The sequence below is a fragment of the Coregonus clupeaformis genome, chromosome 35, assembly GCF_020615455.1.
Source record: "Coregonus clupeaformis isolate EN_2021a chromosome 35, ASM2061545v1, whole genome shotgun sequence".
Lineage (NCBI taxonomy): Eukaryota > Metazoa > Chordata > Actinopteri > Salmoniformes > Salmonidae > Coregonus > Coregonus clupeaformis.
The window spans coordinates 21,795,802-21,810,682 of NC_059226.1; the positions used below are offsets into that span (position 1 = coordinate 21,795,802).

The 14,881-nt window shown below is 48.4% G+C and overlaps 1 protein-coding gene across 1 annotated transcript in view; it reads left to right on the forward strand.

Moving 5' to 3' along the window:
* Window positions 1–14,881, forward strand: part of LOC121551778 (coronin-7-like) — a 248,257-nt gene that overhangs the window by 214,479 nt on the left and 18,897 nt on the right. The gene's annotated exons all lie outside the window — the stretch shown is intronic.

Genomic DNA, 14,881 nt, shown 5'->3' on the forward strand with positions numbered 1-14,881 from the left:
CTCTAACCCCAGCCCCAGTACTACCTCTAACCCCAGCCCCAGTACTACCTCTAACCCCAGCCCCAGTACTACCTCTAACCCCAGCCCCAGTACTACCTCTAACCCCAGCCCCAGTACTACCTCTAACCCCAGCCCCAGTACTAACTCTAACCCCAGCCCCAGTACTACCTCTAACCCCAGCCCCAGTACTACCTCTAACACCAGCCCCAGTACTACCTCTAACCCCAGTCCCAGTACTACCTCTAGCCCCAGCCCCAGTACTACCTCTAACCCCAGCCCCAGTACTACCTCTAACACCAGCCCCAGTACTACCTCTAGCCCCAGTACTACCTCTAACCCCAGCCCCAGTACTACCTCTAACCCCAGCCCCAGTACTACCTCTAACCCCAGCCCCAGTACTACCTCTAACCCCAGCCCCAGTACTACCTCTAACCCCAGCCCCAGTACTACCTCTAACACCAGCCCCAGTACTACCTCTAACCCCAGTCCCAGTACTACCTCTAGCCCCAGCCCCAGTACTACCTCTAACCCCAGTCCCAGTACTACCTCTAACCCCCAGTACTACCTCTAACCCCAGCCCCAGTACTACCTCTAACCCCAGCCCCAGTACTACCTCTAACACCAGCCCCAGTACTACCTCTAACCCCAGCCCCAGTACTACCTCTAACCCCAGCCCCAGTACTACCTCTAACACCAGCCCCAGTACTACCTCTAACCCCCAGCCCCAGTACTACCTCTAGCCCCAGTACTACCTCTAACCCCAGCCCCAGTACTACCTCTAACCCCAGTACTACCTCTAACCCCAGCCCCAGTACTACCTCTAACCCCAGCCCCAGTACTACCTCTAACCCCAGCCCCAGTACTACCTCTAACCCCCAGCCCCAGTACTACCTCTAACCCCCAGTACTACCTCTAACCCCAGCCCCAGTACTACCTCTAACCCCAGTACTACCTCTAACCCCAGCCCCAGTACTACCTCTAGCCCCAGTACTACCTCTAACCCCCAGTACTACCTCTAACCCCAGCCCCAGTACTACCTCTAACCCCAGCCCCAGTACTACCTCTAACCCCCAGTACTACCTCTAACACCAGCCCCAGTACTACCTCTAACCCCAGCCCCAGTACTACCTCTAGCCCCAGTACTACCTCTAACCCCCAGCCCCAGTACTACCTCTAACCCCAGCCCCAGTACTACCTCTAACTCCAGCCCCAGTACTACCTCTAACCCCCAGTACTACCTCTAACCCCAGTTCCAGTACTACCTCTAACCCCAGCCCCAGTACTACCTCTAACCCCCAGTACTACCTCTAACCCCAGCCCTAGTACTACCTCTAACCCCAGCCCCAGTACTACCTCTAACCCCAGCCCCAGTACTACCTCTAGCCCCAGTACTACCTCTAACCCCCAGTACTACCTCTAACCCCCAGCCCCAGTACTACCTCTAACCCCAGCCCCAGTACTACCTCTAACCCCAGCCCCAGTACTTCCTCTAACCCCAGCCCCAGTACTACCTCTAACCCCAGCCCCAGTACTACCTCTAACCCCAGCCCCAGCCCCAGTACTAGAGGTAGTACTGGGGCTGGGGTTAGAGGTAGTACTGGGGGTTAGAGGTAGTACTGGGGCTGGGGTTAGAGGTAGTACTGGGGCTGGGGTTAGAGGTAGTACTGGGGCTGGGGTTAGAGGTAGTACTGGGGCTGGGGAGAGGACAAGGGTGAGGGTAGCATATTGATATTGATATGACATGAACATGAATTTCTTCACTTGGTTGAGAGACTGAGAACTTGTAGTTTTATGACTTTTTGGATCACTGTGAGTGTGCTGTGTTATTCAGTGTTGTCTGTCTGTCTGTGTGTGTGTGTGTGTGTGTGTGTGTGTGTGTGGTGTGTGAGGTAGAGGGAGACATGAAACTGATACTGTTTTAGAGAGGACGAGCACAGACAAGGTGGTAGAGCTTGAGAGGTCCCAGCTGGGGAAGGAAGGAAGTATGTATGTGTGTGGATTTAGGATGGTTTGTGAGGAGGGGGTGCTACATTCCTTGGCCCTCTGAGACGTGTGGCAGCGCGTGCAGAGCCACACACACACACACACACACTGTGCTAGGAGAGACGGCCACAGACAGACAGACAGACAGACAGAGAGTGATATGGTGGTATAGTGTCATCGGTAACTCTCTGATTAAAGATAGAGATGATACCGTGGTGTCTAAACTGTGTTATCAGTCATCTGAGAAACACTTACTCACAGCACAATGATGCTCTGTTGAGTTCCCCAATAACAGTTGTTTTTACAGCATAACCGTAAAAATAAAATAAAATGTCAGGTTGGATGAAGGTTGTAGGTTTCTCTCTTTATTTATTTATCTTTCCCTATCCGCTTTTCTCATTTGTCACACACAGACACTCCAAACACACACACACAGACTCAGAGTTATGGGGAAAACAAACACTAAACGGTAATGTTTTGTCTCATTAAATTCCTCGCTTTTACGGCTCAAGCCTTTTCCAGAGAGCCTTCCCTTGGCTCCCCATTCAGGAAATTCTCTAGACAAATACACACTGGGTTGAGTTGGGCTCTGGGCCCGGTCCATTTGGCCTGGACCTCTTGAAAACCCTGTCCTCAATGCCAGGTAGGGAGCAGCAGTGTTCCGGGAACACTGGCAGAACATATATTACAAGCCTCCATGCTAGCTAGAGAGCGGGAACGTTCCAGAAACATTTACGGAACATTCACAGAATGTTACGGGAACGTTCCGGCACAGGTCATCTGATGTCATTGCTCCAGGCGTCAGTCCAGTCAGTGGCCTGAAACTGAATAGTGTCAGGAGGCGACCACGCTCGGTTTAGAGGGCGACTATGCTCGGTTTAGCTAGCTGGACCGTGATTTATTAGGACGGTAATTAATTAATCATTCATCATCTTTGTTATTGGTGGAATGTTGTGAAGGCTGATTTTATTGGGCGAAAACTGGCAAAGCTGACCAAGCCAGTAGCTTGTATGGATGGTTTTTCCGGAGTTTTAAATCTTAGCTTAGACTTAGTGACTTCACCTCTGTAAAAATTGTTCCTAAAACACACACATACATACACACACACACACCCACACGGGAGGATTTCACTGGAAGCTCACCAACCCAAGGCAAATACATTTCACTGGTTCATCAACCGCACTACCAACTCCAGTACAGTCAGAATCATTAAGTCAGTATGGTGCATTTGTGTGTGTGTGTGTCTGGGTGCGTGCGTGTGTGTGTATGTGTACATGTGTTTGTAGCCATGACGAGAGGTCAGCTCTCTGTGACCTTCCGTGACCTGTCAGCGGAGGGGGTCATTCCGGTCTCGACCCTCACCCTCTCCTCTCCTCCCCTCCATCCATCCATCCCTCTCTTCTCTCTCCTCCTCTCTGGTCTGTCCGTCCGGCGGTTCCCAGGCTCTGGTGACAGGTCCTTTAACTCCTGTCAGTCATGTCTGCTGCAGCCCCCTGATGCTGTCTGTTTTAACCCTTGATGGTGTAGTTTGGGGTAGTTTAGGGGTTAACATGAAACACCTCTCTTCCGGGGCTCGCAGAGGTCATTAACTTATTTCTAAACGACACCCATTGCCACCACAATACTCACAGACACACACACACACACATGTACAGACACACAACCAAACAAACACTCACAGAAACACACACACATTGATGCTGGCTGGATCCACTTGTCTGGGGGTTAACATGAAACACCTCTCTTCCGGGACCTTTGGGGGTCATGAGCTGCCCTCTAAACAACACCACCATCAACACACACACTGAAACATACACACAGACACACAAACAGACACACAGACACACACACTCACAGACACACACACACACACACATTGATGACAAACAAACACACATGCAAGAGACACTGCCCTTATGTAAAAGACGATCAGCCATACATTTTGGTTAATGCCCTCATGTAGCCTTCTCGATCCCATCTGTGATCTGTGAGATGCTCAACTTTCTCTGCCTTTTCCTCTCTGCTAGATATGATCTCTTCCATCCCCCCACAGAACCTCCAAATGCCCACCCACACTCCCCTGAACCTCCCATGCCCTCCCAGACCTGGTGCTCCCCAGTCCACCCTACCCTACTTCAGGCCCTCCCAGCCCTGGTGCTCCCCAGTCCACCCTACCCTACCCCTCCCAGCCTTGGTGCGCCCCAGTCTAACCTTACCTACCCCAGGCCCTCTTAGCCCTGGTACTCCCCAGTCCACCCTACCCTACTTCAGGCCCTCCCAGCCCTGGTGCTCCCCAGTCCACCCTACCCTACTTCAGGCCCTCCCAGCCCTAGTGCTCCCCAGTCCACCCTACCCTACTTCAGGCCCTCCCAGCCCTGGTGCTCCCCAGTCCACCCTACCCTACTTCAGGCCCTCCCAGCCCTAGTGCTCCCCAGTCCACCCTACCCTACTTCAGGCCCTCCCAGCCCTGGTGCTCCCCAGTCCACCCTACCCTACTTCAGGCCCTCCCAGCCCTAGTGCTCCCCAGTCCACCCTACCCTACTTCAGGCCCTCCCAGCCCTGGTGCTCCCCAGTCCACCCTACCCTACTTCAAGCCCTCTCTAGCCCTGGTGCTCGCCAGTCCATCCTACCCTACTGTAGGCCAGCTCAGTGCTGAGGGGGAGAGGAGAATCCTCCCTGTTTGTTAATGGCCAGTGAAATGGCTTTATGGCTTTACGATTAGGAGGCAGTCTGGCACAGATAACCAGACGTTTATAGGTCTGCCCTCTGTGTGAGTGTGTCTGGGAGAGAGGCCTAGGGGATTGAGGGAGGGAGAGAGAGACTAACAGGGGTGAGGTAGGGAAGAGGGAAGGACAGGGAGATAAAAGGGATGGGGATAAATGCGATACAAAGAGGGGAAAGAATGGTCCATTTTGTTTAAACCAGGCCCTTTGTCATCTGATGCGGTCAACGTTGTTTAAGCCAGGCCCTTTGTCATCTGATGCGGTCAACGTTGTTTAAACCAGGCCCTTTGTCATCTGATGCGGTCAACGTTGTTTAAACCAGGCCCTTTGTCATCTGATGCGGTCAACGTTGTTTAAACCAGGCCCTTTGTCATCTGATGCGGTCAACGTTGTTTAAACCAGGCCCTTTGTCATCTGATGCGGTCAACGTTGTTTAAACCAGGCCCTTTGTCATCTGATGCGGTCAACGTTGTTTAAACCAGGCCCTTTGTCATCTGATGCGGTCAACGTTGTTTAAACCAGACCCTTTGTCATCTGATGCGGTCAACGTTGTTTAAACAAGACCTTTTGTCATCTGATGCGGTCAACGTTGTTTAAACCAGACCCTTTGTCATCTGATGCGGTCAACGTTGTTTAAACCAGGCCCTTTGTCATCTGATGCGGTCAACGTTGTTTAAACCAGACCCTTTGTCATCTGATGCGGTCAACGTTGTTTAAACCAGACCCTTTGTCATCTGATGCGGTCACTCCGCCGGGCAGAGGTAGGAGGAGTGTGCTGGGTTGTACTGAGAAGTGTTGTGATATTTTAGAGCTTTCACATTGTGAAGGTTGAGCTCGTATTATACTATAAAGAATAATGTTTTATGCATGTTTGGCGTTGTGGTGACAGTTGATATGTGGCGTACACAGCTTCTCTGTGTAATAGACGTCAGTGAGAGAGGGGTTTGTAGTAGAATGTGCTGTGATGGTGTCAGTCTGAAGGCAGGGGTAGTGATGACAGGTTTACATGGAGGAGCCAGTTCTGAGGAAAACATCATAAAAAGGAGAGGGAGAAACATGTTAAATAGGACAGTACACTGGGTCTGTGTTGGCATCTGTACCTGAGGTTATGGTGTGTGTGCTGGCATGCCTCTGTCTGTGTCCATCAGTGGTTGTGTATATCAGTCGGCGAGTGTGTGCGCCATCGGTCCTATGTGTGCGTCGTCTGTGTGTGTGTGTGTGTGTGTGTGTGTGCGTGCATGCGTCCGTGTCTGTGTATGTCATTGGTGTGTGTGTCTGCACAGGGGCTGCATCACACACCAACCTGTTGACATGGGAACGTGTGCTCAGTCTAATTAAAGCCTGCGTGTGCTGCTGCTGTCTGAGGAGCCAGACGACAGGGCCAACGGGGCCTGGTGGAGCATGGAGAAGAGAGGGGGAGACGGGCCGCTTGGCACCCCATCTGAGGGCCTCGTCAGCCGGACTCAGACGCTGCCACAGCTGGCCTCTCCACCTCCACCAGGCCAACAATCCTGCTCTTTCTTCCCCTGCTTAGGAACGTGACGCATCACTGCTAATTCCCTTCTAATGAACTGGCTACAGAGTAGAAGGAGAGTAGCGGCAGACTTATCACACACATACACACACACACACACACTTCACTGGGATTTTAGCAGGGCTGAGTATTCCTATCCAGCTAGGCAGCTACCTCAGCTCCACAAAGCCAGGATATGCTACTACTGATATACTAGCCTTGGCACCTGACTGTTTCTGTATTAGAGAACTACATTGTTGCCTTGTGAAAATAGCGTTAGTTAACTCCAGACTGGTGTTAGTTGAAGTTGTTGGGTTGGGATACTGCGTTGGGATAGTGTTGATAGCGTTGTCCTTGGTGTCAGGCCCTGCCTAGCCTGTGTGTGACCCAGGGTTTAGGGCTTTGTGGTGGAATGTAAGGAAACAGCATGTCGATATTACAACCCCACCACTGACACGTTAACAAGCCCCTGAATGGATGTGTTTGAAGAGAGCTGTATTACTCTCACAACAATAACCATGAGAACTGGGCTGTGTTCATTAGGGCACGCAAAAATATTTTTGTTTGTTTTGCAACAGAAAACAAAAAAAGGGGGCCACGTTCATGTTTTCACAGCTCTTTTTAACATGAACGCGACCCTGGGTCTGTGCCGCCCCACAGCCTAAGGGACAAGCCCACACCCCGTTCAGAATGGTGGAAGAAGTAGCTCAATATTATGTAACGTTTATAACATTCTAGACTTGACTGGTTCATGTTTTCTCAACTCTTTTTAACATTCCAGACTATTCTGGTTCATGTGTTCACAGCTTTTTTTAACATTCCAGACCATTCTGGTTCATGTTTTCACATCTCTTGAACCATAATTCTCCAACACTGCTAAACCCAAAGAAGAACTGTTTAGAATGTTTGGCTTCATGACATCATCGAATAGGCTAATTAGAAGCACTTATACATAAATCCTCATCACACCACGGAGTGTGGGCTTTTTTCTAAATGGCTGCCAGTGTATTAAACTGTATTTCACTCGGTCCTACTCCGTGGAGCAGAACTTGAGCATAATTTAACCGTAACCACAGAACAATGGAAGCCATACCCTGAAATTCCGGAACCGAGTGGGGTTGCCAGGTCTGTCGCTGTTCTGTTTAAAAATTCTAAAATCCTGTTTAATCACTTGTGGATTATTTCTCCCTCAAATCCCACCATTGTCATGGCAAGCCAAAACAGATAATAGATAACCTGTCATAACCCTGATAGCCCGTCCGTGGGACTGGAGAAAACTTGTTAATATGGGATAAAAGCTGGTCCTAATTCAGACCTAGGGAAGTCAATATCTGCCCATCCATAAACACATTTATGGAAGTAACATACTTATAATAGGAATTATGTGTTCATAGTGTTACTATTCATCATGTAAGTATCTGTTTTGTGATTACCACTATCGACGAGGGACACACACAGACATGGACAACTCTGACACTCACTCATAAAGCCAACCTGACTGTCTTAGTATCCTCAATGTCCTCATAAAGCCAACCTGACTGTCTTAGTATCCTCAATGTCCTCATAAAGCCAACCTGACTGTCTTAGTATCCTCAATGTCCTTATAAAGCCAACCTGACTGTCTTAGTATCCTCAATGTCCTCATAAAGCCAACCTGACTGTCTTAGTATCCTCAATGTCCTCATAAAGCCAACCTGACTGTCTTAGTATCCTCAATGTCCTCATAAAGCCAACCTGACTGTCTTAGTATCCTCAATGTCCTCATAAAGCCATCATCCACCTGACCATAGTCCTCCACCTATCATACTCCTATCATGCTCCTATTAGAGAGGGAAGTTTGATATGGCTGGATTACTCTGGTTTACTCCAGTCATAGTTGACCTTAACACTGATTCTCACACTTTCCCCCCGTATTGGCTCCCACAACCCTAACCCCACTGCAGTGGCTCCCACAACCCTAACCCCACTGCAGTGGCTCCCACAACCCTAACCCCACTGCAGTGGCTCCCACAACCCTAACCCCACTACAGTGGCTCCCACAACCCTAACCCCACTGCAGTGGCTCCCACAACCCTAACCCCACTGCAGTGGCTCCCACAACACTAACCCTATTGCAGTGGCTCCCACATTGTCTTTGTGACCCACTGGACAAATCTCAAATGGCACCCTATCTATTCCTTATGTACTGCACTAGTAGCACTGCTTTGACTACATGGTGAATAGGGGGTGATTAGAGACGCAGACACAGAAGGGTCCTGTGAGATTTGGAGCCTGTTGATACCGGAGGGGAGATGAAGTGATAAAGTGGTTTGTAGAGGTCACAGTTCAGAGGTCTCTTCACCTCACCGATTGCACTCCTATACCTCACCCTCACCCAGTCACCGAGATAGACTGGGTATAGACTGGAACCCGATACCCTGAAAGAGAGAGAGGGAGGTGGACAGGGAGAGCGAGAGAGACCAGGGAGGAAGAGAGAGAAAGAGAGGGGTACAGGAAGATACATGAGGGCACAGAGAGAAACAGATGTAAAAGCTGTATGAGTTAGTGAAAGGGTCAGAAAGGTACATCACAAGATGCTAGAAGGCTGAGTGATGAATAGAGATTGTGTTTTTATCCCACACTATGAGCATAGAACACTAGGAATGACATTGGGTCCAGCCTTATATACTGAACAAAAATATAAACATAACATATAAAGTGTTGGTCCCATGTTTCATGAGCTGAAATAAAAGATCCCAGAAATGTTCCATACACACAAAAAGCTTATTTTTCTCAAATGTTGTGCACAAATTTGTTTACATCCCTGTTAGTGAGCATTTCTCCTTTGCCAAGATATGCCACACCTGTCAGGTGGATGGATTATCAAGAAGCTGATTAAACAGCATGATCATTACACTGGTGCACCTTGTGCTGGGGACAATAAAAGGCCACTCGAAAATGTGCAGTTTTGTCACACAACATAATGCCACAGATGTCTCAAGTTTTGAGGGAGCGTGCAATTGGCCTGCTGACTGTAGGAATGTCCACCAGAGCTGTTGCCAGAGAATTGAATGTTCACCTTAACCTCTCTACCTCTCTACCATAAGCCACCGCCAATGTCGTTTTAGAGAATTTGGTAGTGCGTCCAACCGTCCTCACAACCGCAGACCACGTGTAACCATGCCAGCCCAGGACCTCCACATCCAGCTTCTTCACCTGCGGGATCATCTGAGACCAGCCACCCGGACAGACAGCTGATGAAACTGAGGAGTATTTCTGTCTGTAATAAAGCCCTTTTGTGGGGAAAAACTCATTCTGATCGGCTGGGCCTGGCTCCCCAGTGGGTGCGCCAGGCTCCCCAGTGGGTGGGCCTATGCCCACCCAGGTCCACCCATGGCTGCGCCCCTGCCCAGTCATGTGAAATCCATAGATTAGGGCCTAATGAATTCATTTCAATTGACTGATTTCCTTATATGAACTATAACTCAGTAAAATCGTTGTATGTATATTTGTGTTTAGTGTAGATAGCTCATAGGGCTTGACTTTCTGTATGACTCTATGACTGACCTGTATGACCTTTGTATTTGGCCTATGTATGTTCAATGGTACTCTGTGTACTGAATGACTAGTGTGTCCTCTGGACCATTCCTGTACTGTATGGTCCATTGGACAGGCCCACTGAGTACACACTACCCACTACACACTACTCACTACACACTACTCACTATCCACTACCCACTACACACTACTCACTACACACTACTCACTTCTCACTACACACTACCCACTACACACTACTCACTACACACTACTCACTACCCACTACCCACTACACACTACTCACTACACACTACTCACTTCTCACTTCTCACTACACACTACCCACTACACACTACTCACTACACACTACTCACTACCCACTACCCACTACACACTACTCACTACACACTACTCACTTCTCACTACACACTACTCACTACACACTATTCACAACACACTATACACTACACACTACACACTATTCACTACACACTACACACTAACCCAACCTGCCTGGCTTTACCCCAGTGGCTCCAGCTCCAGATAAGAGGCCTGTGGCTGGGGGCCGGTGCAGGGCAGGACTCAAACTGTAGTGAAAGGTGCCTTTCAGTGATACTGATCTATCAGGCTACTACAGTCAACACTGTCTGTCTTCCTGTCTGTCTGCCTGTCTGCCTGCCTCACTGCCTGCCTGCCTGCTTCACTGCCTGCCTGCCTGCCTCACTGCCTGTCTGCCTGCCCTATATCCTGGATCTCTGAAGTTAATTAACTATACATAATGCTGTACTGTGTAAGGCACACAAACACACACACACACACACACACACACACACACACACACAGTGTACATCACCTCTCAGCTTAAATAAACACCTGAGTATTTTTTGCCTAAATGTCAGGGAGTGTGTGTTTACTGTATAGTTGTTTGTGTTCATGACTGCGTACTTTCGGTTGGGTCCGCTCCAGTTTCTGTTCATTTTCAGATAGTCTCTTTTTCCCCTCCAAATCTGCCTCAGATCACAGCTGCTGATGGCCCTCACCTGTGTCTACTGTACTATCCTCATTCAGACTGTCTACTGTACTATCCTCATTCAGACTGTCTACTGTACTATCCTCATTCAGACTGTCTACTGTACTATCCTCATTCAGACTGTCTACTGTACTATCCTCATTCAGACTGTCTACTGTACTATCCTCATTCAGACTGTCTACTGTACTATCCTCATTCAGACTGTCTACTGTACTATCCTCATTCAGACTCTATCTACTGTACTATCCTCATTCACACTATATCTACTGTACTATCCTCATTCACACTATATCTACTGTACTATCCTCATTCAGACTGTCTACTGTACTATCCTCATTCAGACTGTCTACTGTACTATCCTCATTCAGACTGTCTACTGTACTATCCTCATTCAGACTGTCTACTGTACTATCCTCATTCAGACTATATCTACTGTACTATCCTCATTCACACTATATCTACTGTACTATCCTCATTCAGACTGTCTACTGTACTATCCTCATTCAGACTGTCTACTGTACTATCCTCATTCAGACTGTCTACTGTACTATCCTCATTCAGACTGTCTACTGTACTATCCTCATTCAGACTGTCTACTGTACTATCCTCATTCAGACTCTATCTACTGTACTATCCTCATTCACACTATATCTACTGTACTATCCTCATTCAGACTGTCTACTGTACTATCCTCATTCAGACTGTCTACTGTACTATCCTCATTCAGACTGTCTACTGTACTATCCTCATTCAGACTGTCTACTGTACTATCCTCATTCAGACTCTATCTACTGTACTATCAGAATGCAGACATCATATCACTATATATCTGGGCTGAGGCTAAACACACTCACTGGCAGTATGACCACACACATATTTGCAGTACCAACACACACACACACACACACACACACACACACACACACACACACACACACACACACTCACACAAACTCTCTCTCTCTCCACACATAACGTAGTCCTATCTAGTGGTGCTGAAGTTTCCTGTCATGTGTGGAAGGTCATTTGAAGGGCTGTAGTAAGGTTGTTCCAGCTCTCAGGAGGAGTGATGAGCTGAAGAGGGTTTTCTCCTCTTTTCTCCCTCTGTTTTCTGTCATCTCTGATAAACTGGAAGCATTGCTGACAGACTGAAGCCATGGGGATTTCTCTAACACCAGTGAATCTGTTGAACTTGTGTGTGAGGGGGGAGGGGGGAGTGTGTGGTGTGTTTGTGTGAGGGGGATAGTGTGTGGTGTGTGTTTGGGAGGGGTGGGGGGGATTGTGAGCGTGTGTGATTGTAGTGCAGAAAGATAAACATTAGGCCCGTGATGGAAGTAGATGCCTTTTGCCTCAGAATTGGTCTTTCTGTTGTGGTGAAAATGTGCTCCGTGGCTCATTGCCCAGCACCTGCTAAACCATCTCTCTCTCTTCCTTTATTTGTCTTGGTGAGCCCTCTCATACTTTCCTGTGGGGGAATTCTTTGGCCATTGAGTTGGAATCACAGATCCATTTGTGAATCATAGTTTTCTCCCTAATGTTTGAATGTAATGTTGAAGTATGCCATGTGTCAAAGCACTGTGAACACAACATGAACACAACATCCAGTTAGGTTGAAGTATGCCATGTCTCAAAGTTCATCCAGTTCAAATAGTATGAAAAACACGAGTGATATGTATTTTGTAACGGTGTGTGTGTGTGTGTGTTGGCAGCATGCTGCCCTGCTTAAGTGTCTCCCCCCACGTTAGGCTGAGAAGGGGCTTACCTCTGGATTACTGTCTTAGGTCTGATCTGGGGTGGCAGTACCGCGCCGCGCACCACCACAGGAGTACCATGCACACACACATGCACACACACGGTGTGCAGTCAAACACACATGCATATACTCTCTCTCTCTCACACACACACACACACACACACACACACACACACACACACACAAACACAGACACAGACTGTTCTGTCTGCTACCACACGGCAAGTGGTTCCGATGCACCAAGTCTGTAACCAAAAGGACCCTGAACAGCTTCGACCCACAAGCCATAAGACTGTTAAATAGCTACCCAGACTATCTGCATTGACCCTTTTTGCACTAACTCTTTTGACTCATCACATACGCTGCTGTTACTGTTTATTAACTATCCTGTTGCCTAGTAACTTTATTCCTATTTAAATATGAATGGTGTCACGTGATTGATGGCTTTGTTCATTCATATATACAGTCATTGGTCTGGGTGTGTGTGTGTGTGTGTGTGTGTGTGTGTGTGTGTGTGTGTGTGTGTGTGTGTGTGTGTGTGTGTGTGTGTGTGTGTGTGTGTGTGTGCGTGTGTGCGTGTGTGCGTGTGTGCGTGTGCGTGCGTGTACGTGTGCGTCTGTGTGCTTAGTTATGTGGGAAAATGCACTCCAGTCCCGGTGCTATGGAGCGTGACCACTGTAGTAAACACAATCCATGATCTGTGATAAAGCCAGAACTCCATTATTTGGCTGTTTGATTGGTGAAAGTTTCTCCTTTGGGATAGTGTGAGAAAACACAAGATAACCATACAGAGATAAGGGAATGAGAGAAAGGGCAATTTGGGGACAGAACTGGTATTGGACCTATTAGAGACATAGAGGAGGGTAAGGTAGTGATAGTTTAGAGGGAAGTAGAGAGAGAGAAGAGGAGAGGAAGAGATGAGGGGAGAGAGGAATAAAGGGAGAGAAAGAAAGGGGAGAGAGAAGTTGAGGGAGTGAAATAGAGAGAGAGAAAGAGAGAGGAGGAGGAGTGGAAGGAACAAGGGGGTGTGGGAATGGAGGGGCTCCCTGTGGACTGACTTGGACATGGGAACACAGAGTGACACTAACGAAGCGTGGCCGCCCCTCACTGACTTCACAGGGCTGAGGTGGAGGGGTGGGTAGAGGGAGGGAAAGAGGGATGGAGGGGTTCAGTCCAATCTGCAGGAGTGTGAGAGAAAGAGAGGTGAGTGTGAGAGGGAGGGTGGGTGGGAGAGAGAGGGAGAGGGAAATAGGGGGTTGCGGGGCCCCTAGTCAGTTCCACTTACATCAGAAACAACCTGACCAAAACACCTTGGTTTAAACAAAGGACCAATCACAACACTTTTCCAGAAGTCAGTCTGTACAGCATGTCCTTGTTCTTATTCAGCTTCTCAGAGTTCAACACTGGCTGTCTATCTGCTGTGTGCTTTGGGTTACACACACACACACAGACACACGCACAGTTCCGTGTCCCTATAGAGTCAGCGGTAGCAGGGAGGACAGTCAGTCTACTCTAGTCTGTCATTATATCCATATTTATAGATCCTGACATGACATCACCACTCACTCTGGTTGATCTCTGTGTGTGTGTGTGTGTGTGTGTGTGTGTGTGTGTGTGTGTGTGTGTGTGTGTGTGTGTGTGTGTGTGTGTGTGTGCGTGTGTGTGCACATTTAGGCCATAGTTTCCTGTTTGTTTGTACACTACAGCCTGTTTTCCCCTTTTGAGCTGAAAGCTCCTACAACTCCTTTATCCATGAATCTGCTTAGAGTATGCCAGGGGAGGGAGGAGGCAGGTGACCATAGCCTCATTTGGGCCTGTGTTCTGGGGCTGGGGAGCTGGGGAGGCTGGGCCCTGGTTCTCCTTTAGTCTGGCCTGTGTTATAGTAGTATGTTGTGGTAACACTGTGGCTCCAGAGCCCTGTGGTCTGACTGTCATGGACTTTCCCCTATCTATTTGAATCTCTCCTAACTATTCCTGTTAGTCTACAATACAGCTGAAGAATTAATCATGATTGTGTGTGTGTGTGTGCATTTAATTTTTTGGCTCAATTTGTAATTTAGTGGCAGAAATGTTTTTGTGCTCGCTTTGATTGATATGTTGTTATTCTTTATAATGACCAGCTAAATAGCCAAATGTATTCTCATTATGTAGTAAAATATTGCTGAGGTAGGATATCTGCAGTGCAAGTTAACCCTCCTCTCTCTCCTCTCTCTCCTCCCTCTCTCTCCTCTTTCCTCTCTCTCCTCCCTCTACTCTCTCTCTCCTCTCTCTCTCATTTCTCTACTCTCTCTCTCATCTCTACTCTCTCTCCCCTCTCTACTCTCTCTCCTCTCTCTCCCCTCTCTCTCCTCTCTCTCTCC